At 40.2% G+C, this 23,244-nt stretch overlaps 1 protein-coding gene across 2 annotated transcripts in view; it reads left to right on the plus strand.

Annotated features, from left to right (window-relative positions):
- The window catches only part of PGCKA1 (PDCD10 and GCKIII kinases associated 1), a 78,567-nt gene that overhangs the window by 739 nt on the left and 54,584 nt on the right, over positions 1-23,244 (plus strand). The window lies entirely within an intron of this gene.

Here is a 23,244-nt window from a genome sequence, read left to right on the forward strand (position 1 = left end):
AGGGGTGGGGGGAAGAGGGTGCAGTGCTAGGAAGCGGCACGTGTTGAAAGAGGGTGCCAGGTGCAAACGCTTAAGTGGTCACAAACTGTTTGCTGAATATTTAATATTTAGGCAAGCACCTCCAGGTCGATTACTTGGGTCTCATTGACCTTGGCCGCTCTGATGAGGTGAGATTTTCACAAACCACCACTGAAGAATTTTTCCAATGATGTAAGACCGAAATCATTGTTTTGGGTTTTTTTCTCCAGCACTGTAATTAAACTAAAAAAAAAAAAAAAAACTCCCTTTAGTAACTTAGTACATTTTATGTTACATTGTGGTATAGATGTTTGCCTTGGGAATTTAGAGGAAGTCCGAGTTCCTCGAGGTGGTTGAAATCAAAAGAATAGGGTGTTTATTTTCTTCCTGTCGCTAATAGAATTACTGATGGCACTTTTCACATGGCTTATGAGTGTCCTGGGTGGTTGTAAACAAGCTATTGTGAGGAGTAATGGCTGGTGAAAAGATGAGAAACATTGGAGAGCTGAATGAGAAAAAAAAAAGTGGTTGTTGCTGCTTTTAAAGACAATAGATTCTATATTTGCCACTTATTCCCACATTTAATCCTCCAGCCAATGCTATTTTAAGGAGGAGACAGATGTTAAAGCCTTTTAAGGCTAACCACCCGTGCCTAAAGAACACCTTAACAGTCATGAGACAGATCATTGAAACAATCATTTGAAGCTCTAAGGGTAAAGTTCTGGGGTTATTATTTGTATTTCTCTGAAGTGTGAAGAGGCAGTGATAGGACGCTGTCTTGCTGACAGAGGAGAAATGGAGCCGAGGCTAACAGAGGAAGGCACATTTGTCTTACTTTCTTTGTTTAGTCTAAGTCCATCCTGATGCTGCTTTTTCCTTCAGCAAGTTTGTGACAAGTGCCTGTCGCAGGGCATCTGGCCCCCGGGCCTGGTGATCAATGGTTCTAAAGATTTAGGTATCTAATGACATGGAAAGATAATTCTGACCAGTGTACTAAGAGCTTTTGCATATCTAGAATTTAAAACAGAAACTTGTATATCAACTAAATATGTTCATTAACCTAAAAAAAATGGAAGGATTGCACTTAGTACCTCTCTGAGCCTGGAAACACCACCTGGCTAAGCTCTGGCCGGAAACCAGCCCTAGCCCAAGGCAGGGCAGATACTGCCCTCCTGCCTTCCAGAACTCCCCTGCCCTGGGTGCCCCAAGAGCCCACTGACTGGAACGGACTCTAGTTTCCAAATAATTGAATACCAGCCTCCCAGTGGTTGGGTTTCCTCCACCTGGAATGTTTCGAACTCCACTAGTTCCACAATTTTTCCAACAACCCTGAATGTTGGGCTCTTTGGGGATCTTGGTTAAATAGTACCTGGCTCCTGCCATTTTTTCCCTCCTTTTTTGGTCTTTAGATTGATTATCATGTTGCAGATAAACTTTCTAGGTATCTAGAAAAGAGTTGATAGGTTATCATAAAGGAGGACACACATGAGCCTTCACCCATCTGCAGGTCAGGTGGGTCACCCAGTTGTAGCCTTTTGTAGTCTGGTCACCACCTGAATGCTATTTAAAAGGATAAAATGAAAATGAAATATTTTATCTGTTTGCACCCTTTTCACCTGAGTATATTAACATACCCATCAGACGAATATGTGTCCTCACGCAGATACTTAAAAAAATTTAAAGTACTGACTCAGGGGAGGCAAGCATCTTAGAAAAGACACCCCTGAGCTGCAGTGAATATTATTAACATAAGACAAAAGGAATTATCATGTCTCAAATTTCACTACGAGTAGTGAACACTGTTCTGTTCAGAGTACAAGTAGCTCTCTCAACTTAAATGAAACCTTCATCTGGCCTTGGAGACGGCATGTGTGTAGACGCAGGGACACCGGACACTCAGCGAGATGCTGGGGACACAGTCCTTGACTTCAGGGATCTTACAGTCTTCAGAGAAGCCATGGAGGATTTTGGGTAGAGCAGGTCTCTATTTTAGCAAGTTCACTCTGGCTGCAATGAGAAGAATGAAACAGGGAAGATACAAGCAAGGCAACTGCTGTAAACATCCATGAGGAGAGAGAGAAGTGAATTGATTCAAAAGATATTTAGAGGGGTAAGGGTATTTAAGCTATTAACTTATTTAGAGGGGCAAAAAAGGTATTTAAGCTATTAACTCAGAATATATTAGGCAGTTCAAGTCTAAAGTTAATTTACATGCCATTTTGAAATACACTTGTTCCAGGTAGATAACCATAAGCCATGTCCCATTGCAATGCTTTCCTTACTGACTGAAGTTACTCTAGGGCCCTGCAGAGTTTGTTTCCATCACAGAAAAAAGTTTTTGATAAAGAATGAGCCAAATATAGTTCACACTTTCAACAACCCAGTGCTTCTTTATGTATGGAGACTTAAATATATACATCTGAAGGCCACGTTAAGATAAACTGTTCTCCTCATATTGTATATACATTCTCTGATTTAGCTTAACCCCCTATAGGAGTAAAACTACCTGACTTGATGGTGTAACAGTAGTGGATGTGGGCAGTAGAACAGCTTTTTTTTTTTAAGTTGTCCACAATATGGCCTGCTATATGTCACAGAGATGACTGTACAGGCAGACCCCGTTTTATTGCACTTCACAGATGTTGCGTTTTTAACAAATTGAAGGCAAGACCCTCCACCAACAAAAAGATGACAACTCGGTTTGTGTAGTGGCCTGGAACGAAACCCGCTATAGGCACACCTGTATTATATTTGCAGGAGTACAGTGTTAGAGTATGTGCTAGTGGTATGTGAGAGGCGCTGCCTGCCTGTGATAGAAGAAAAGTCACCTTAGTTATTGACTCACTGCCACATGCATAGCTTTTATGTAACATGTATTTGGATAGATTTGTAATTCACTTGTTTGTTAGTCCCAGAGTCAATCTCTACACATACGAGTTCTGAAATTGTTTTTAATTTTCGTGTTAAGTCTACTCCCCACCCCCGCATTTGATAATTGAGTACATATCTTGGGTCATTTATGTATGATAAAGGCAGATTGGATTCATACTTGATGGCTGTAAAACAGTATCCCTTTTATTTGGTGATCAAACTATACAACCTCATTCCTCCAGAATATTTATTGCAACCTAGAAATGAACACAAGAAGTCCGCTTCATTTGCAAATGCTGTGTTTCCCCGAAAATAAGACCTAGGCAAACAATCAGCTCTAATGCATCTTTTGGAGCAAAAATTTACATAAGACCGGGTCTTATGTTAGATAAGACCCGGTCTTATAGTAAAATAATACCGGGTCTTATAGTAAAATAATACCGGGTCTTATATTAATTTTTGCTGCAAAAGATGCATTCGAGCTGATTGTCCGACTAGGTCTTATTTTCGAAGAAACACAGTAGTTGTTAAGGCCACATATTTAGATTCTCACTAGAACTTATATGGCATTATTTATTTTTTGATTCCTAATGAGCTTGGCTAGCTGGGTTCCTGATCCACGGAAGAAGGCCCGCCTTATAGGTTCAGTGTATGGCTATGGTAAGTGTGAAACGTAGCCACAACCAACTGCTCAATAGCGAAGGCAACACAGGCAGGTTGTCTGTGAATAAATCTTAAGTCTACAAGAAAAGAAAAACTGGGTTCAGAACTATCTGCTAGCAAGGAAGTAAGTATTGCGTTTTAGAAAAATGCACCGTCAATCATTTTTAGAGCTAGACAAGAACCTTAGAAGTCATTTGGTCTAACCACCTTAATTTAGACATGAGGAAACTGAGGCTCAGAAAGGTTAAATGATGTGTCCAAGGTCCTCAGGCCGCCCACTGGAAAAGCTACTGGGACCAGGATCAAAGAGTCCCAATTCCCAGTTCAGGTATCTTCCTACAACTGATCCAAAAGTGCAAATTTTAGTGGTATGGAAAATTCATTTTCTGTTAAGTACCTTTTTCTTAAAATATTATTGCCACTATTTATGGAGAAATAACTTGTATATACAGTATCATTTATCTATCACCATGTAACAAACCACTCTAAACCACAATGGCTTGAAACAACCACCATGTGTTTAGTTTATGACTTAGTGGATCAGCAGTTTGGGCCTGGAGAATCTGCTGGTCTTGTCCGGGCTACCTTGGGCTTCTGTGGTCAACAGGGTGGCTCTGCCTCTGAGTATTGGCTGACCATTGACTAAGTCAGCTGGGGAGCTGCTGAGCCTCATGCCTCCCGTCTCTGGGCATGCTCAGTATAGTAAGGAGGAACATGGAAGCAAGGCTCTTTGAGGCCAAGCCTAAAACGGACACAAGTTGTTTGTCTTCCAAACTCTTTTAAAACCAAGTCAAGAGAATGGTGTGGGATGGAGAATTGTGGCCATTTCTGCAATCTCCCACATTGGCAGAGCACTTCACATAACTTACCTAACTGAATTCTCACAGCAGCACTGGAGGTTGAGAGAATGCCTGTTTTACAGGTGAAGAAACTGAAACCCAGACATGTTAGTCTGCGTTAGGCAGAAGGTGCCCCCGGTGAGTGATGGCCGCTGCGTGGTGGCACCTGAGAGCTGGTTAGAACTGCAGAGCCTTGACTCCACCTCCAATCTATTGAATCCGAATCTGCGTTGCAACAAGATCCCCAGATGATTCACAAGCACAGTCAAGTCTGAGAAGCCTTGCACTAAAGGGAGCATGATGGCAGAAATGACTGCTAATCAGACGGGCTAGTGGAAGGACTTTCTAGGCAGGGAGAACAGCAAGAGCAGAGGGCCTGAGTCTGGAGTCTTCCAGGCCCGAGAAGGAGTTCCTGCACTCCAGAAGGGGGGGCATGCTTTTGGAGTAGAGGGAAATAGTGTGAGGCTGACAGGATCACCTCAGATCCTGAGTAAGTGCTTTTTAGGAAGACTAATCAGGCAGCCTTGAGGGTGGGCTGGAGGGGAGCGGGACACGGGTTGTGAGATTTTGCTGTCATCTAGGCACGCCATGAGGACAACTCAGACTAAGGTTGGACCCCTTGTCCCTCACCCCTAGCCCTGCGCTCTGACTGAACTACTTCAAGAGCAATTCCTTTCCCTGTTGTCCTGTTTCCCAGCCTTTGACCCTGTGGGAGGAAGTTGGGGGCGCTCCTGTGAACATTTTGAAGTCAAAATGACCTGGGTTTGAATCCTGGGATGCTAGCTGCCTAGCGTGTAACAAAATGTATTTACTGCTACAGTCATTGCTGAAGAGAATCATAAAAGAATTAATTGGCTAGGCAGTCAAGATTTAGTTTGCAAAGTACAATATATCTGCATTCTCTTTTCAACTTGATGGGGCAAGTTTTATGATTCTCACTAGGATTTGGTTTTGGTGAAGGAAGCCAAGTGTTCTAGGAGAGGACGTAATGAGAGCTTCAGAGAGACACTGCCACCCCACAGAGGCCCAGCCTCAAAGGTCCGCTGAGGAGGCCTGATCCCCTGCCCTAAAATGAGTTCTGGCTCTATTATTGATGAAACCCTTTCTGGTGCTGAAGCACAGGGCTAGTTTGTGGCTCTGGAACGGTGAGCCGGAACTCAAAGGAAGGTGGAGAAGTCACAGCCCACTGATGTGGAGAAAGCCAGAGGGTTTTGTTGTTGTTGTTTTTTAAATACCCTGCCTAAATTCAAAGATTTAACAGGGCAAAAGAGTGTGACTTATATACCACTCCCCCCCCCCAAAAAAAAAAAGCTAAAGCAGCTTTAGAGAAAGTAAAATTACTGAAGTCACAAACCTTGCTAGACAATTGTCCTGTAAGAGTTAGACAAATAGCAAAACAAGCAAACAAATAAAAACTCAAAAATTCCCTGCCTTAGCACTTTGCAGGGCTCTTAATGGCATGTGTGACTAGGTGAGGCCCACATACACACACGCCCATAAGTCAGAAATCATCAGAACCATCCTCTCAAACAAGGATGACAGCATCATATGCTTGTTTGGTCCCATTAAATCTCTACTCACTTCTGTTTGCAGGTGCTCACCATCTATTTAGTTTGTGTGAACCCTCTGAAAAGACACCTGGGGTGGGGGGAGGGGTGTCTTCATCCTTCACTAAGCCGTGTGGTCCAATGCACTTCTTGAGTGAGTCTCAGAGGACTAAAAGGTGTGAGCCCCTCTCCCAGGAGAGACTGGAATGAGGACTGGATTCTCCCCAAGGCCTGAATCCTTACTCTGCCATTTGTTGTGGGACCTCCGGAGGAATTTCACAAATCTCCCTGGGTTTCAGTTTCCTTATCTATAAAACTGGGAAGCTAATTGTTTCCCCAAGCATATGTCTGTACTTCGTAAATGTTTAATAAATCAGATTCTCAGCCTCTATGGCCTTCAGTTTTCTCAAATGTAAAGTGTAAGCTTTAGACCAAGGGTACTTGTAAATGCTTCCTGTACCTCAAGCATGTAAAGACCATTGGGGTGAAATGGAACAGCTCTGTGTTTGTATCAGTGGGAAGTAGGGATGGTGCAATGACTTAGTTTTAAGGAAACAAAGTAAAAGTGGAGTTCTGTGAGAAAGCAGAACTTATTTGCAAGTTGAAATGATCATTCTGTAAATGCTGAGGCCAAAAGAAACTATACAATATGGAGAAATGAGAGATGAGGGAGGTGATTTTTTTTTCCTGGTCCTCATTTCCATGAAGAATTTTCAAAATAAGGAAGTTGGCATTTGTAGTATTTAAAAGAGGGCCATCGTCTCGGCTTGGTATTTTATATACTCTTCATTCTTCACTTTATGAGTTTAGCTGGACTTAACATAAATTATATATATATATATATATATATATATATATATAGCCACAAAAATGTGTACACATTTTAAATTGTAATTAAATTTGTGGTACTCGATAACAAAAGATGAATACAAGTCATGTTTGACTTCTGCAATGACAAGAGGTGCTCAAAGTGGTTACCATCAGTGTCCAGACACTTCTGATTATGGCGAACTACTGCTTGAGCAACGTTGACCAAAGTGTTCACTTGTATACATTTTTTTGGGATCCCCAGTGTGTGTGTGTGTGTGTGTGTGTGTGTGTGTGTGTGTGTGTGTGTCTCTGTCTGTCTGTGTGTAGTGTTTTCACTGTGGAAAGCTCACTCCACTGAATATAACTTAGTTGACATAAAAAGCTCTTTTTCCCCCCTATTAATGCTGTGTAGACTAAAATCTAAACAACCTTCTATTGAACAAATGGAGGCTGTGGCAGGTGGTAGGGATGCAAAGGCAAACAGAATGGACCTGGACGCAGTCTCTTAACTGTCAGCAATGCGGTATCCGTACAGGCACAGCACTGTGCACTCCTGTATGGACCGCAAGGAGGCAAGTCCTGGGCACGGTGAGGGGTGCGATGCCAGCTGTGATCTGTCCTGAGAGGCAGGAACCCCTTCCCTGAGGAAGGGTGAGAACGATCTCACCAGGCAAAGGAAGTCACAGCAGTGGGGATGTAGACAGCATGCTCACACTTCGAGGTGACAGTGTTCCTGAAAATGTCTGTGTGGTGTTGTTTTTTATTAGTTTCAGGTGCACAAAACAATGAACTAGTTAAACATTTATCATTTATATCCCTCACACAGTGATAACCCTCCTCCCCCCATCCACTACCCCTCTGACATCGCACACAGCCATTACATTTCCACTGTCTCTATTCCTAATGCTGTACTCCACTTCTTGTAAATATATATAGTTACATATATATATATATATATATATATATATATATATATATAATTGTAGTTGACATTCATTATTGTTCCGCTTCAGCTTCAAGTGTACAGTGTAGTGATGCGGCATTTACATCATCCCTGAGGTGGTCTTCCTAATGAGACATTAGGATACCCTACAAAATCTTTACAACATTATTGATTATATTCCCCAAATTGACTTTCATATCCCCATGGCAATCTTGTGGTTACTGACTGTACTTTCTAATCCCCTCACCTTGCCCCTTATCCCCACTCCTCCCTCCCATCTAGCAACCCTCAGTTTTTCCTCTATGTCTCTGAGACTGTTTCTGATCAATGCATTCATTTATTCTTTTGTTTAGATTTCACATATAAGTGAGATCATATGATATTTGTCTTTCTCTGTCTGGCTTATTTCACTTAACATAATGTTCTCTAGGTCCATCCACGTTGTTGCAAATGGTTAAGATTTCATTCTTTTTATGGCTGCGTAATACTCCATTGTATAAATGTACCTTGAGTACCTGGAGAGGTAGGTGGTAGGTGGAGATTAGATCATGCAGGACTTTGTAGGCCACAGGCTGTAATCTGACCTCAACCAGTCTGGCCTTCTTATTTATTTAGGGGTTTTGGGGGGGTGGATGTTGAAACCTCCAATATTGAGACGTGGGTGAGGGTAAAAGTCTCCTTCCTCACTGCCTCACACTTGTTCCAAAAGCTAATCTTCAGCTCAATTCAGCCCCCCACATTCCAACATTGATTAGTAAGCAGGAATTGAAACAGTCATGTGTTCTGTTTTGTAAGTTTGGTGAAGTCCCTTCTTCTGTTCTTTTAGTTTCTCCAACTATATATTTCATGGACACTCTTTAGAGGCAAGGTGGAGCTAACCTAAGAGTTACTCAGCAGGACCCATTTAAGCTAGCCACTGGACATGGCACTTTTCAGAAGCAAACATTGGGAACCGTTGTAACCACAGGTTCCTGGATTGCCACCCATCTCCCATGCTGATACAAGAATGAGAATGCCTCTACACTGTTTCCAGCCAGTCCACACATCTTACACAAAACTGACTGCACCAGGGAAAAATAACTTCTAACATCCATTTGCTAATTAATAAAGTCCTTTGTATACAGTGTTAGATGGTTGCTGGATTTATCATGATCAATTCTTTAGGTGTATCAATCTTGAATAACTATAGTGTACCCCTGAAACAAATATAATATTGTAAGTTAGCTATATTTTTAATAAAAAATCTTTTAAAAATTAAAAGATTGACAATATACACACATAAAATAAAGTTCTTTGTGCTGATTAGAGATAGAGAAGCTAACATAACTGTAGAAACGGCCTCTGAACCAGCCTTCTGATAAAAACATTCTTACTAATCCTCTCTGAAGTGTGTATTCCTGATTGGGACAAGTAATTTAATCTACATCCTAGGGGGCAGATTAAAAACACACTCAAATCTCAGACTGTCTATGCTGACTTATCTCAAAGTGAGTTATAGACAGTACATCATAAGGCAATGGCCTTTATCTTAAGAACAGTGAGAAGGTATTGAAGTTTTTAAAGAGCAAAGTACTAAGATTTGCATCTCTGGCTGTAGTTTGGGAAACCGGAAGGCCAGACTTGGAGAGAGAAGAGAACAATTACAGAGCTGTTGCATGGATATTGTTGATTCTCCACTTGAATAAAGTGGACGTAATTAGATGGAGAGAAGTGGATGGGTTCCTGAGATATTTTAGGTGAAATGACCAGGACCTAATGATGGACAGGAAATGGGAAGTGAGGGAGGAGGTGTTAAGATTGAATTTTAGAACAAGGATATACAAGGAATTTTGTGGCAGTGTTGTTTGTGACCAAAAAGAAAAAAAGAAAGAATTCATATGTCGTCATTATACAATGGTTAAATGAAGTGCAATTTATGGATACAATGTAATATTCTGCACTGAGGAAAAACTGAAATATATATGTGATGACATGGTAGAAAGATGTCCAGGATAGAATCTTAAATTTTTAAAAATTTGTTGAAGAAATGTGCACTTAGTTTTCCATTTAGTACAAATAGTGACGATTTTAATTAGCACTTATCAGTAGTAATGATTATAATTAGTACATGTAAGTAAAATATCTGGAAGAAAAAATTCCTGACATTGAATCTGTGAGGCAGAGATTACCAGGGACATTTGCAGTCTACATTTTGTCATTTCTGCACTCTAGATTTTTTTTTTCAACTGAGAAATCAAACTTTGCAGAAAATAAGCAAACTATCCTACTTGTATCTTTCCTGATCATTCTATCCCAAAATGATTTCTTCCTGTTCTGAACACAGAGCACATTCATTCCAGAGTGTTAGACCCAAAAAGGGCTTTAGAGGTCATTTAGTTCAACACCTCCATTTCACATCTGAGGAAGCTGAGGCCCAGAGAGGTGAATGGCTTGGCCAAAATCACATGACCCTAAATTAATAGCAGGGCCAAGACAGGAATCCAGGGATATGCTAACTCATAGTCTAGAATGCTTTCCACTATAGCAAGCTAAGGCTCCTCTAGCACTCACTGTATCTATGAATAACCTGGCTTTTATTGGACTGTCAAGTGAATAAATCTGTCTTTCTCCTTCAATAAATTACGTGCTCAGACTCCATCAGTATCCAGCATCATGTTCGACATACTGTAAAACACTTATTAAAGCAATCGATAGACGTTAGTTAGACTTCAGGTCCAAGAGGCAAGACTACGACAGGGAGGAGAGAGACTCCCACACTTGGGTGTCACTCACACAGCTTCCATCCCCCATCTCCCACCCTCACCCCCCACCCCTCCACACACAGTAAGAATAAGTTAGGGGCACTCAGCTGCATTACCTAATTGGTTATCCTGGGGAAATGGACTTCGGATTTGGGGAGGGTCAGTGAGTACCACGTCCCTACAACAATACACCAATATCCTAGACTTCCTAAGGGAAATGGCATCGCTACTCTAGGATTCTTCTAATTAATTGATAATGTCAGTGATTTCTCCCAGCTGTCTCCAGAAGGCTCCCTTCCTACATGGGCCCTTTTCACAAAGTGTATTTCAGGGACTGTTTCTTATCTTACAGAATTGCAGCCAACCCCAGCCTGATTGTGGGCTCAGAGCAATATTTCAGATTGCCCACCCTCACGTGGTGGTGGCCCAGCAAACTGGACACTTCTGGATCAGAATTCACTGACAGAAATGAGGGTAGAGAACTACCTTGTCCTTGGACTAGGAGTTAGTTCCCCTGGGGAGATTAGGGAGCCACATGGCCCCGTCTGTTAAGGTCTGTGTTTGGCTTCCCACCTTTGGTGCCTGGTTCTTTTCTCCTCCCCTGAAGCTAATCAGAATACTTTTGTCTATACTGAACTACACTTGGCATCTGGCGTTTATCACCTAAATGGGCCGCTGTCTGTCGGAAACTGTTCTGCTCCCACTTTACAAATTTGGTTAGCTTGTTTCCAGTGTTTTATTAATGTATTTCAACTCAGCATTTTCCATATCTTAAACATTGCCATTTTAAAATTACCACCTGTTTTATTTTTTAGACTCGAGACATACACACACCTTTATATAAAGTTTAATTTTAAGCTCTTTTAAATGAGTTTCTCCTTCTATTGCTAATTTTGTATGGGTTCACAATGCTGTATTTAAAGTATCCATATAGTGCATTTATACATTTTTATCTTAAAATAACTATTAAAACAAAAATAGTTAAGTGTCACAACTGCGATATGCCTTTAAATTTCATCAAGCAATCTAGTAGTTTCATGTAATAAAAGTAAGGATACATTTCGAGTACTAAGGATTATTTTCCCCTCATCCAGTTATATATGCATCTGCCTTTCAGTAAGCTCAGAAAATTATGCTTTTGACAAATGCAGAAATGTAGCTTCTTAAATACGAGCCTCACGTAGAGGCTGAGATTGTAGTAAGGGGGAGGGTATGCCCTTCCGCAGGAGAATAAGCAGTAGACCTCCATTACAAATGGAACAGGAAGCAGTGTGAGTGAACCACTCAACACCTTAGAGGCAGAGAATTCCTAGATGACAGCTCTGTTGAGCTTGTTAGAGAGTTGGTACCATATCCTTATAACCCAGCCCTGGACTGTGTGTGCCTTCAGAAATACCTGGAAAAGGCTGTTTCTCATTGTTTTCCTTTTTTCCAGCTGTGGCTGGACTGAGCAATCATCTATCTCACTGATAGTAATCTTGGTATGAGATATAGTTACCAAATTTTCTAATAAAATGCAAAACATGTTAGGTGGACAACGGGATAGACTGAAATTAGTCTGCCCTGAAAACTCAAGGCTTGATGTTCCCCATAACTTGCCCAAATGAATATTGACAAAGCATTTTTATGCCTACTCTACGACACTTTGGGAGGAGATATTGTTAATGGGGGTAATAGCCTCTATTGGAAATTAAAATTTCCATAAAAGAATTAGAAAGTGAGGGTCTGTAGTTATAATTAAGAGCTAGACAAGGTGTTGTCTCCTAATGTCCATATTAACACACATTTGCATACCTTCCATCCTTTTTTTTTTTTTCATTTCATAAAGAAATGTAAGAAAAAGTTAATTACTTCACTATCAAAAGAGCAGAAATGTTTTTCTGATAGAACTTATCACTTGGGGTCGATTAAGGAGTATTTATTTCTGATGAAAGGATAGAGGGAATCCAAAGCAGAAAAGGATGCTGTGTCTTTAAATTTGGATATATTTCATAATTGTCCTTGAAGTTTCTATTTTCATTTGTTTGCTTTGGGTGGGACATGGAAAAATATTTGCCTACTGTATGGTACTAATCTTCATGCATGTGTTCACAAATTTCCGTTCCTGAGAAAGGAGGTAGGCAATTCATTGGTGATACCTTTTCTTTTTAAATGTTTGCTAATGCATGATTTCTGTACTAAAAATTAGTAAGTTCATTTAGTATCTGAGAGTCCTGTCTACGAGAAGTTATCTCTGAAGTACTTCAAAAGTGTGAAACTTCAGGAATTAAACATGGGGTTTTCTAGTTATACATGATCCCAGAAGCTACCTTAGTTATATGGATCAGTATTTTCATTTAAAATCAGTTTTTAACAAAGTACTGATGAAGTCTAATATTTATTCTAAATATTCTTTGGAAAAATCTTAATTTGCTTGTTTAAATAGGTTTGTTTTGTTTTGTTTTGACGTTTCACTAATACCTTTGAATTATTTTGAGTGGCTTGGAGGCAAGGTACTTTTTTTCTTAAGGGAATTAAAATTCTAATAGTGCAGAAATTCTTATTCACTCAGCAAATGTGTATTGAGTATTTCCCATGTGCCTGACCTACAGAGAAAGTATTAAGTCACATTCCCAGAACGCCATAGTGGGCATTTTTCACAAATGCAGAACTTGAATTTGCAAATAAAATTATTGAATGCTATTCTCCCACACTGTATGCTTAGAATACACATTCATCACATTTATTGAGCATTAACTACATGCTAGACATTGAGCTGTATCCTGCTGACCAGGATACAGAAGTGAACAAATAGAGTCCCTGCCTTCATGTGGCTTATAATACCTACAGGGGAAAAAGGAACATTTAATAATCATGTAAATAAAAATAGAATTTGAAATCATGGCACCACAAAGGAAAGGTAAAGAAGTGTATAACATCCTTTATGGGATCTGATTTAGATGTGGAGGAGGGAGAGGTCAGGGAAGACTTTTCAGAGAAAGTGACATGCCAAAAGTGGAAGAATGAGGGAAAGGTAGCCAGGGAGAGGGGTGGAGAAGATTGGTTTTGTGTGTGTGTGTGTGTGTGTGTGTGTGTAAGATTGGTTGTGTGTGTGTAGAAAGTTGGTTGTGTGTGTGTGTAAAAGGTTGTGTGTGTGTGTAAAAGATTGGTTGTGTGTGTAAAAGGGTGTGTGTGTGTGTGTGTGTAAAAGATTGGTTGTGTGTGTGTGTGTAAAAGGGTGTGTGTATGTGTTTGTGTGTGTGTGACCATGTGTGTGTAAGGAGTTGGGGAGTATTGTTCTGGGAGCCAAGAAACCCAGTTTCTAGTTGAAGAGATGCTAATGACATGGCCCTTGAGCATGTCTTCACCACTGTCTCATTTTCTGTAACTGAGAAATCAGAGTTGAATAGAAACCTCTTAGGAATTGCTACCTTCCGGGGAAGCTGGGGAGCTGTGATGGCTGCGCTTTGGGCCATGTCTGGAACTGTCATCATCCCAGCCCAAATTCTGTGTTCCCAGAAACTGTGCTCTGAGTCCCTGCCAGGCTGGCCAGGGCGGGCCAGATTCAGGCAGTTCTTCAGGCTAAATTACCTCAACTTCCTGGTCCACCCGAATCCACATCGTTATCTACTTCTGTATCAATCCTTTCCTCATTCCCTCCATTCTAAGAGGATAAAGTGTTCCTTTTCCTCTTCAAGGTCAGCCTTTGCACAAGCTCCCCTTTACTTTTAGCCCCTGTCCTCTGGGTGGTGCTTCACCAGTTAATCCTGTCTCTGACTTGCATCTTCTCTCTCTCAGCCCTCCTCCCTCCCCCCAAAAAGCAGTCAGCTCTCTCCTCAGTAAATACACTCAACTGGATTTTTTTTTTCTTTCTTTTTTTAATTAAAATACAAAGCAAATACCTCTTCCTTTGAGCCTCATTCTTCTGCTTTTTGGCCACTACCCCATCTTTCTCTCAGTCTCTCCTTCACTGTTTCCGTTATTAAAATATTAAGTTAAAACGTCTTAAAGGATTCTTGAGACATTGCTGCCTTTGCATGTAATTGCCAGTTTCTCCCTTCCAGTTCACTCCTAATATGTAGCTATTGATGAACTTTGAAATCTTAAATGTAAATGTATGACTGTTAAAGCTAATGGTCATATTTCATCTTTTTACCTTATAAACTTTTTTGTTACATTTCAAGCTACTGACATTAATGATGCCTTCCTCTTTGAAATTCTCTTTCCTTTGACTTCTGTTATACAATTACATTCCTCATTTCTGGTTTTTCTCCTATGGCCAGTCCCTATTCGTCTGCCACCTATTTATCAGGTCTGATGTGTGTAGGGGACTAGGGGACATGGGGGGGGGGATGATGACGCAGAATCCAGTGGCAGATCCTATGAGTTGTGACTGTCATCAAGGAAGGATGTACAGAACATTCACAGTAGGATTAAATGGTGACTAGATTCATTAATTCAGGTCAATTGGCAAAGCAGCCTACGTGGGAGGTGAAGAATCAAAGAGAACTTGAGAATTAGGTAACTAGTCATTTGAATCCTGGGGACAGAGGTGAGAAGACTGAACCCTCTGTCAGGTTTGGGTTCCATCTTAAAGCAAATTCCTTACAAGATAGTGTTTTAACCCTGGAAAGTTTAGACTGAAGTATAAATATGATGTACTAAATAAAATCCAAAGCATTTGTATTTTCAGATAAGTTTGTGGAAATGTCTGTATTTAATATTTTAAATGCATACAATATTCACAATGTTTAAGATAATTTGCTAATTAACATGATTTAGTCTTGTGATTCCCCTTTAAAACATCATTAGATGATTGATTTAGACTTTGGATCTTTAAGTTGAAACTTTTGAGGTAATTTTGCCATGTTTTATACTAGATTGAAATGTTTACGAGAAGTGAAGCTTCACCTTATTTATGAGTATAATTTATTAGTTTTATAAAATGGCTTAAGTACTGGGGAAAGGTTTGTTTATTGGTTAGAAAACTGAAATACTTAAAAAGAAAATCTAATCTATTACATTTGTAAGTGCTTAAACTGTCTTTTACTTGAATTAACCAAGTTGAAAAATCACTCTTACAAGGATTGACAGGATTTGGAGAATTTTAAATAGAGTGTAAGATTTGTAGTTGATCCTAACTCATGGGAAAACTATAATTTTAGACTGTAGTTTAACTTATTTAGTAAATTAAATATTAATCAAAAACCCAAATCACTGCACATATTTGTCTTTTGGGTCCCTAGGGGATACGCCAAAGTCCCTGTTGCCACTTCCTTCTCCCGAGTATTGGTGTGCCCCTGGGCTTCTTCCTAACCCCCACCCAGTTCTGCCCACTCATCTGGCTCCCTGACCAACCTCTGACAGTGTCACAGTGTGTGCACTACCCATAGCTGATATACACATGACACCAAACACATGCATCCAGCCCTGCTCTCCCCACACTGAGCCATTGAAAACAGCTTCCTGCAGGGCAGATGTACTTGCATCCCCCTGACGCCTCTAAATCTAACCATCGGAAACCCATCACTGCCCTACCCCACCCCCACTGATTTCCTCTCCCTCCTATTACTATCTCAGCTGATAACATCATCTGGTTTCCCTGGCCCTGGAGGGCAATGACTGTGGCGTGGGCATCTTTGACCCTACGGTGCCCACTACCTGACAACAGTAAGCACTGAAACACTCAATCAGTGAATACAAAGGCCAAATAAAATATAGAATGACGTGAATACATATTGGGATGAGCGGAAGGGAAAGGCCCCATATCATGTTGGTATTTGTTACAATCTCTTTGTCGGGAGAGCAGGAATAGCTGACATTTACTGAGCACCAATGTGCCAGGCATTCTAAGTGGTTTATACACATTATTTAGCTTAAAGGGGTGGGCTCAGAGAGGTTAAGCATGCCATTCAAGATGACAAAGTTAGTAAGTGACAATGCTGGGACTCAGTCAAGGTCTGTGTGACTCCAGAACCCACCCTCTTAGCCAGCAGACTGCTCTTCAGTCTTACCCGCCTCACGTCACAGTAGCTGCTGTCGTGTTAGTTTATGGGTTAGATTTCCTCTGACTGATTTTTATGCCGTGGTGTTAATGATGTGACTGTGAAGATCGAGTGATACTTAGAAACTCACAAATTAGTTTATCAGCATTTATTAGACTTTTTTTTTTTTTCATTTCCTGCTAAAAGATCTCCCTTCACTTTTTAGACAGATCAGAATACCCAGGCTTAATGATTTCAAAGACCAACACTAACACTTATTGAAGATGCATTAACAGAATCAGCTCTCCCGACTTCTCTGCTTGACCTGATGCTGGTTTAGGAAAAACACCTTCTCGATCTTTCCACAGACTGCCAGACCAAGAAAGAGGCGTCTTGGTCAAACTGGGCACAAAACGTTGGATTTCAAGGACATGCAGTCACAAGAGTGCTTTTTAAGAAATAAAATTGAGAAATCATCCTTCTCACATTTCCTCCTTCCCGCTCTTTTATACAGTTCATAGAAACAATGCTCCTTTTTTCCTCTGAGCACTTCAACCCCAGCAGAAAATTAATGAGTGGTAAAACTGGACCTGCTATCTTATCCTCATCCACCCCACCCATAGTCCCACCCCTACGGAGGATAAACCCTTTAAATACAGGCTGCCAAGTACAAGCTAAAGATTTCTGATAACAAGGATCCTTTGCTCAAAATAAACATTTTTAAAATAATGAGCATTCTAGTCTATATTTTCCAGTCCTAATTAATTCTGTCCCAGACAAAACTAGAATGCTATATTTGTGAAGATTCTTGAAGTTGGGGGAACTTCGGTGTAGTTTCTCTTCAGGGAATTGTATATAAAAATATACCACCTACAGCTCTATTTATGAATTTGTTTAGAAGATCAATTTCCTTGAACTCTTCTATTTAATGGAGCCATATATACAAGTTTGAAAATTGGGAAGAACCTAGATAGAGATATAATTATATACGTAGCACCACAGAATAGATTTCTAGAAAGGGGTTGCAGTGAGCAGGACCTTTTTACTAACTGTTTAACTAGAGCATGAGGAATTTTAATTTCCAGAATTGCTTGTGATTGTGACCAAAATTCAAACTAATTTTTATTATTGGAAGATAATGTTTCCTCAACTACAAGGAGTAAAAGGAACTATTTTATATAAGGTGGGAAATAACCACAAAAGTGAAATGACCTATCTGGTTGCATTCAGAGAATGTCGTAATTCAAGAGAAACTAGCTTCGTTCTCTCAAGTGCACAGACCAAAAGGTAAAGGTAAATAGCACATGTTTTAATGCTATTTATCACCATAACCCAAGGATAATCGATGTTCTCATTTTCCAGGTGGGGTGAGGGGTGCTTAGTCTCAGGTCTTCCTTTAAATTGCTCTGTGGCCACAGAAATCACCTCTCTATTCCTTAATTTCTCAGTAGATACAAAGTTGCCTGTTGCTATAATCCAAAAGCCATGTCCCTTCAGCACCTTGCTCATCATTACTATATGCTTTAATTTCAAAAAGTTGAGTTACTTCATCACCCCACTTGACGGTCATGTGTTTATGTGTACACATAGTAGCCCTTGAGACGGGGTGACACTGGGTTCAAATCCCAGCTCTAGAGCTTCTTAACCTCATAAGTCTCCATTGCTTTGTAAAATTGGAATCAAAATTGTGCTGACACATAGATGGGATTGTTGTCAGCCTAAAAGCTAGGAATCAAATCATGCATGTGAAGAAATTTTGTATGTTACTTTGTAGGACTTCTATAAGCAGGAAACAACTCTGAAAGACACACTACTTCATGATAGCAGCCCATAAGAATGGCCATACGCAAAAAGATGGGCACTAGGAAGTGGTGGTGAGGTGTAGAGACGTTGGAACCCTCTGACACTGCTGGCGGGAATGTAAAATTGTGCACACACTTTGGACAACACTCTGACAGTTCCTTAAAAGATTAAGGTTAGAATTACGGTAGTATTCAGCAGTCCCACTCCCGGAGAAATTCTACTCCAAGAAAAATAAAAACATGTTCACACAAAAACTTCGTACACGAATGTTCATAGCAGCATTATTGCTAATAGCCAAAAAGAGGAAACAACTCAAATATCCACTGACTGGTGAATGGACAAATAAAATGTGATACATGCACACAGTACACTATTATGTAGCCATAGAAAGGAACGAAGTACTGATACCTGTTACAACATGGATGAACCTTGAAAATATGCTAAGTAAAAGAAGTCAGGCAGAAAAGGCCACATATTATAAGATTCCTTTTATATGAAAGGTCCAGAATGGACAAATACAGAGACAGAACGTAAGTTGGTGATTGCCTAGAGCTGTGGGGGTCGGGGAGAGGGGGGTGGATTTGGAAGTTCGTGGCTAAAGGATACAGGATTTCTTTTGGGGGGTGATGAAAAAGTTCTGAAATTAATTGTGCTGGTTGCACAACTCTGTAAACATACTAAACACCACTGAATTGTGTACTTTAAGGGGGTGAATGATAAAGTATGTGAATTATATCTCAATAAAACTGTTAAAAAATAATAAAGAGGCAGATTTCTAAGTGAATTCAGTAACCTTTTAAGTTTAAAACTTTTTAGACAAGAGGCCAGTAGACGTCTGTTAATTACCCCGTCACGGATGGGTTTTTGACTTGCCTGTAGCTTTTGAGAGCCCAGAGCAGTAGTTTTCCCTTGTATGAAAACAAGAAGCTTCAAATCTGATCTTTGTTTAATAGTTTTATTGGGTTTTTTCCTGATTACAAATTAATATGAGGTTGGTACAAAAGTAATTGCGGTTTAAAAAGTTAAACATAATTGCAAAAACCGCAATTACTTTTGCACCAACCTAATATATACACATTGAGGAAAACTCAGGGAAGTGTGCATTCAATGCATAAATTATAGAACACAAGCAATCCTGTGACTCAGAACAATGTCCTTTCTGGACTCTTTTGCAGGTGGGAAAATCTAATCTAAAACTTAGGTTTTAGAGACTCAAGTTCTCACGCCAAGTACATACATGAACTACGTTTTAATAGAACCATTTCTAAAATGACCCCTTGGACCTGACAGTCTCATCTTTCTAAAGATGGATTCCAGTCTAGTTTAGGTTAGATAACAGGCAGTCACAGTTTGTGTTAATTTAATAACACAGCCCCACTAACTTTGCACTGCCATTAGTGGTCTCCCTCACCCCACCCCACCATGTACACAGTATTTTTCTCCCTTTTATTATTTATGCCAGTTGGTAATATTATTCATTATTTACCTGGTTCCGATTTCTCTAAGCCTGTATGGGGACCTCTGGAAATAATGGGTTATGAGGGAAATGCTGCCTGGGTCTCTAGGCCGGCAAATCACACTCTCCCCTGGGAGACTTCTTCGCGTGGGGCTGACTTAATACATCAGATGAATATAGTGCCTATTCTTTGTTAGGCAACAAAAAAGATTAACTCCTTGGCTTAAAGCCCACCACACTAAGTCTGGCTCTTAGAGCAACAAAAACATCCCCCAGCTCCAGATTGTCCTTCAGTAACAAAACTGAAAACATTGGAAATAGTGCTTTGATAAGGAACCAGATCTCTTACAGTTTGTTCATAAAAGAAATATTTATAATTCACATTATAAAATTATTTTCCCAAGTTGGTCTCAAGGAAATGAGTTGATAATAATGTGAGCTACCTTCCACAGGGAATCCATTTCTATGAAGAAACATAACTAGAAACAATCTCATCGCCTTAACTCTCTCAGCACTTCCTGCCTCCCCTTCACTCAACCCCTGTTGTTTGTATTGCTGGTTATTATTTCATGTGAAAGTGTTATTTTCTAAAATGGTTATAAATTGTTTAACTGTGTCCCATAAACATATTTCTGTCTCCCACAGTGCCTTAGTTAAGGCTGAGTTCTATATATCTCTTAGTTAATTATTTGCCAGTAAGCATGTCTAGCCTTCCTGAAGTATGGGCATTTGTGATCTAATTATGTAGCCTTGTATCTTCCTAAAGGGACGATTACTGTCCACAGGAAAGCAGAAAAGAATAACTTTGGGGGAGCAAAATCAAAACATTAAAAATGTGGCTGTTCATTATACTAGCCTTTCAAGTCATTGAAAAGTTTGAAAATTTTCAAAATTAAAAGTTTAAAAAAAAAAAGTTGAACATCCACATACATCTCCAGAATATCATGTCCTTTCCTTATTCAGCTTCTCAAATGGGTTATTTATTTCAAAAGCTGCGAAGTTACAGCAAATAACTACAAGACCTTTCTCCTTTAACCCTGCTCATTTTCTTTCTTTGTAAAATTTCTTTACATTGTATTTCAGATGTGTCTTCCCCAAACCTTAATCAATACATTAACTGGGTATTTCATAAAAGACATTCTACAAACTCGGCATTTTCAGCCTAGAAGAAGGAGAGTCAGGTATTAACCAAATATTAATAATCACACAAATGTAAACTGGCAGTGGTGACAAGTGCAGTGTGAATCAGTAGTGGAGGAATTTGACCCAATAAGGGAAGTACTGGAAGGCCTCTCTGGGGACGAGTTATCCAGGGGGAGTTAACCAGGAAGAAGGTGAGCGTGAGCAAAGGCTTTTGGTGGGCAGGAACCAAGCAATGTGAGGCTGAAAGGAGACCCATAAGATGGAACCCAGAGAGGACGATGGTTCAAGAGAAGTTTGAAGAAATGGAACAAATTTTGTCTTCTCGTCATAGGAGCAATGGGAGGCTACTGAAACGTCTTTAAAATTAGGGAGTTGGCATAATCCAACCTGCATTTGCAAAAGATTCCTCCTGCTGTGTTGTGGAGAACTGATTGCAGAGCACCCAGCGGGTGTGGGGAGACCCGTCAGAAAGGTTTTGCAGCTCATGTCGTCCATGTTTGAATGGCAGCTTGGTAGAGAGACGTGAACTAATGCAGGAAATATTTAGAAAATGAAATTGTCAGGCAATGTTGGCATAGTCCAGGTTTCAGTGAGAGTTCAGATAGAAGGAAACTAGTTCAAAAACTATTTCGGGGATGAAGTCATCAGGCTATGGTTTGGAAATGAAAAGTGAGGGCAAGAACAGTGTCAAAGAAGACATCCAGATCATATGCATCCTGCTAGGTTGCAGTTTGCGCAGTTAGTTTTAACCGTTTAAACTGCAGTTACTTTTGCACCAACCCAATAATAATATGTGCAGCAGAATCTTAAAGCTTCTGAGAAGTTCTCTAGCAAAGAAACCTGACTGTAATCCAGCATTTCCCCAACCGTTTGAGCCCAGAATTCCCCTTTTCTTTTTCTGGTAACAGTTACTAACTTCCTGGGAACATCCTTCAGACAGCTAGGAGTTAGGCTAAGTGGGCTTTTATTTTAAACAATTCCAAGTATTCTTCATATATATATATATATATATATATATATATATATATATTTTTTTTTTTTTTTTTTTTTTATTAATAAAACCCCTGTTTTAGACTGCTAGGGCTGCCATAACAAAATACCACGGACTGGGGGCCTTAAGTGACAGAAATGTATTGTCTTGCAGTTCTAGAGACCAGAAGTCTGAGATCCCGTCAGCAGGGTTGGTTTGTCCTGAGGCCTCTCCTTGGCCTGCACATGGCCACCACTTGCTGCCTCTTCACATGGTCATCCCTTGGTCTGAGTGTTGTCTGCGTGTCCTGATCTCTCTGATAAGGACACCAGTCAGATTGGGTCAGGGCCTGTCTAAGGGCCTCACTTTACCAGAATTACCTCTTTAAAGGTCCTCTCTCCCAATACAGTCACATTCTGAGGTACTGAGGGTTACATCTTCAACATACAAATTTCGGGGGGACACAGTTCAGCCCAAAACAACCCCAGACGCATAAACTTTCTCTTCTAGAACCGGTGCCACCATTGAGCATCCACTCCCTACACTACATCCAAGGTCTGGTGGTCTTGTGTCATGAAGAGTCATCCTAAAATGTCCCCGTCGTCAGCACTGTCCATGGCGAAGTCCCAGTACGCACTGTGGAAAGATTTTTGTTACTTATGCAGATGTTTTATTAGTAACCCTATAAAATACCAACAAAGGATAAGAAAAATGCCGCAAACAGTATCCTCTGATCCACCCGATAGCCATATATTAAAGACGGAGAGGTTAGTGGAGGAGGGAGCATGTATCTGGATTTTTCTTTTAAGCCAGAAGGACCAGCCTTTCACCTGGAAGCAGCAAAGCACCTAAGCCTAGGTGAACCAACATCTGTTTAATCAGGTCTCTTCCCTGTGGGGTGCGAGGCAAGCAGTCTGTGAGATACATGGGAACTAAAGTTCAGATCCTTACTTCACTCTCTGCTCACAAAGCAGTTCACTCAACTTTTTCTTATCCTGGGCGAATGGCTAAGATTATGTTGATGGATCATTCTATCGTTAAAATAAAACAAACCAAAACACTGCCTATAAGACTCACTTATCCCATACCATCAAACTAGGAAAGTAGTCAGATGTTCAGAACACTATGGGTACATTGAATCAGCAGCTCATTAAACCCACCCAAGAAGGAAATATTTTATTGTTATTTTGCACGCTATTTTATATTCTATATTCTCCACCAAAGACACCTGCAGTTTTCCCAGTTTCAGCCAAGCTTTTAAATGTCATCACATCACCTTTATTGGAATTAAGTCTCAAATGAATCACAAACCAATAAAAGCTGCCTGCTTATTTGCTGATTATGTATAATTTATGTTAAAGAAGGAGCCAGGATTTCTTTTTCTCCTCAATCCTATTAAGTCTCAAAGTCTACTTGCTTTTTGGAATCTGGATACCGTGAATCGAGTCCTGTTCCAACATGACATACAGAAGAGGCT

The sequence above is a fragment of the Rhinolophus sinicus genome, linkage group LG02, assembly GCF_036562045.2.
Source record: "Rhinolophus sinicus isolate RSC01 linkage group LG02, ASM3656204v1, whole genome shotgun sequence".
In the NCBI taxonomy this organism is placed as follows: Eukaryota; Metazoa; Chordata; class Mammalia; order Chiroptera; family Rhinolophidae; genus Rhinolophus; species Rhinolophus sinicus.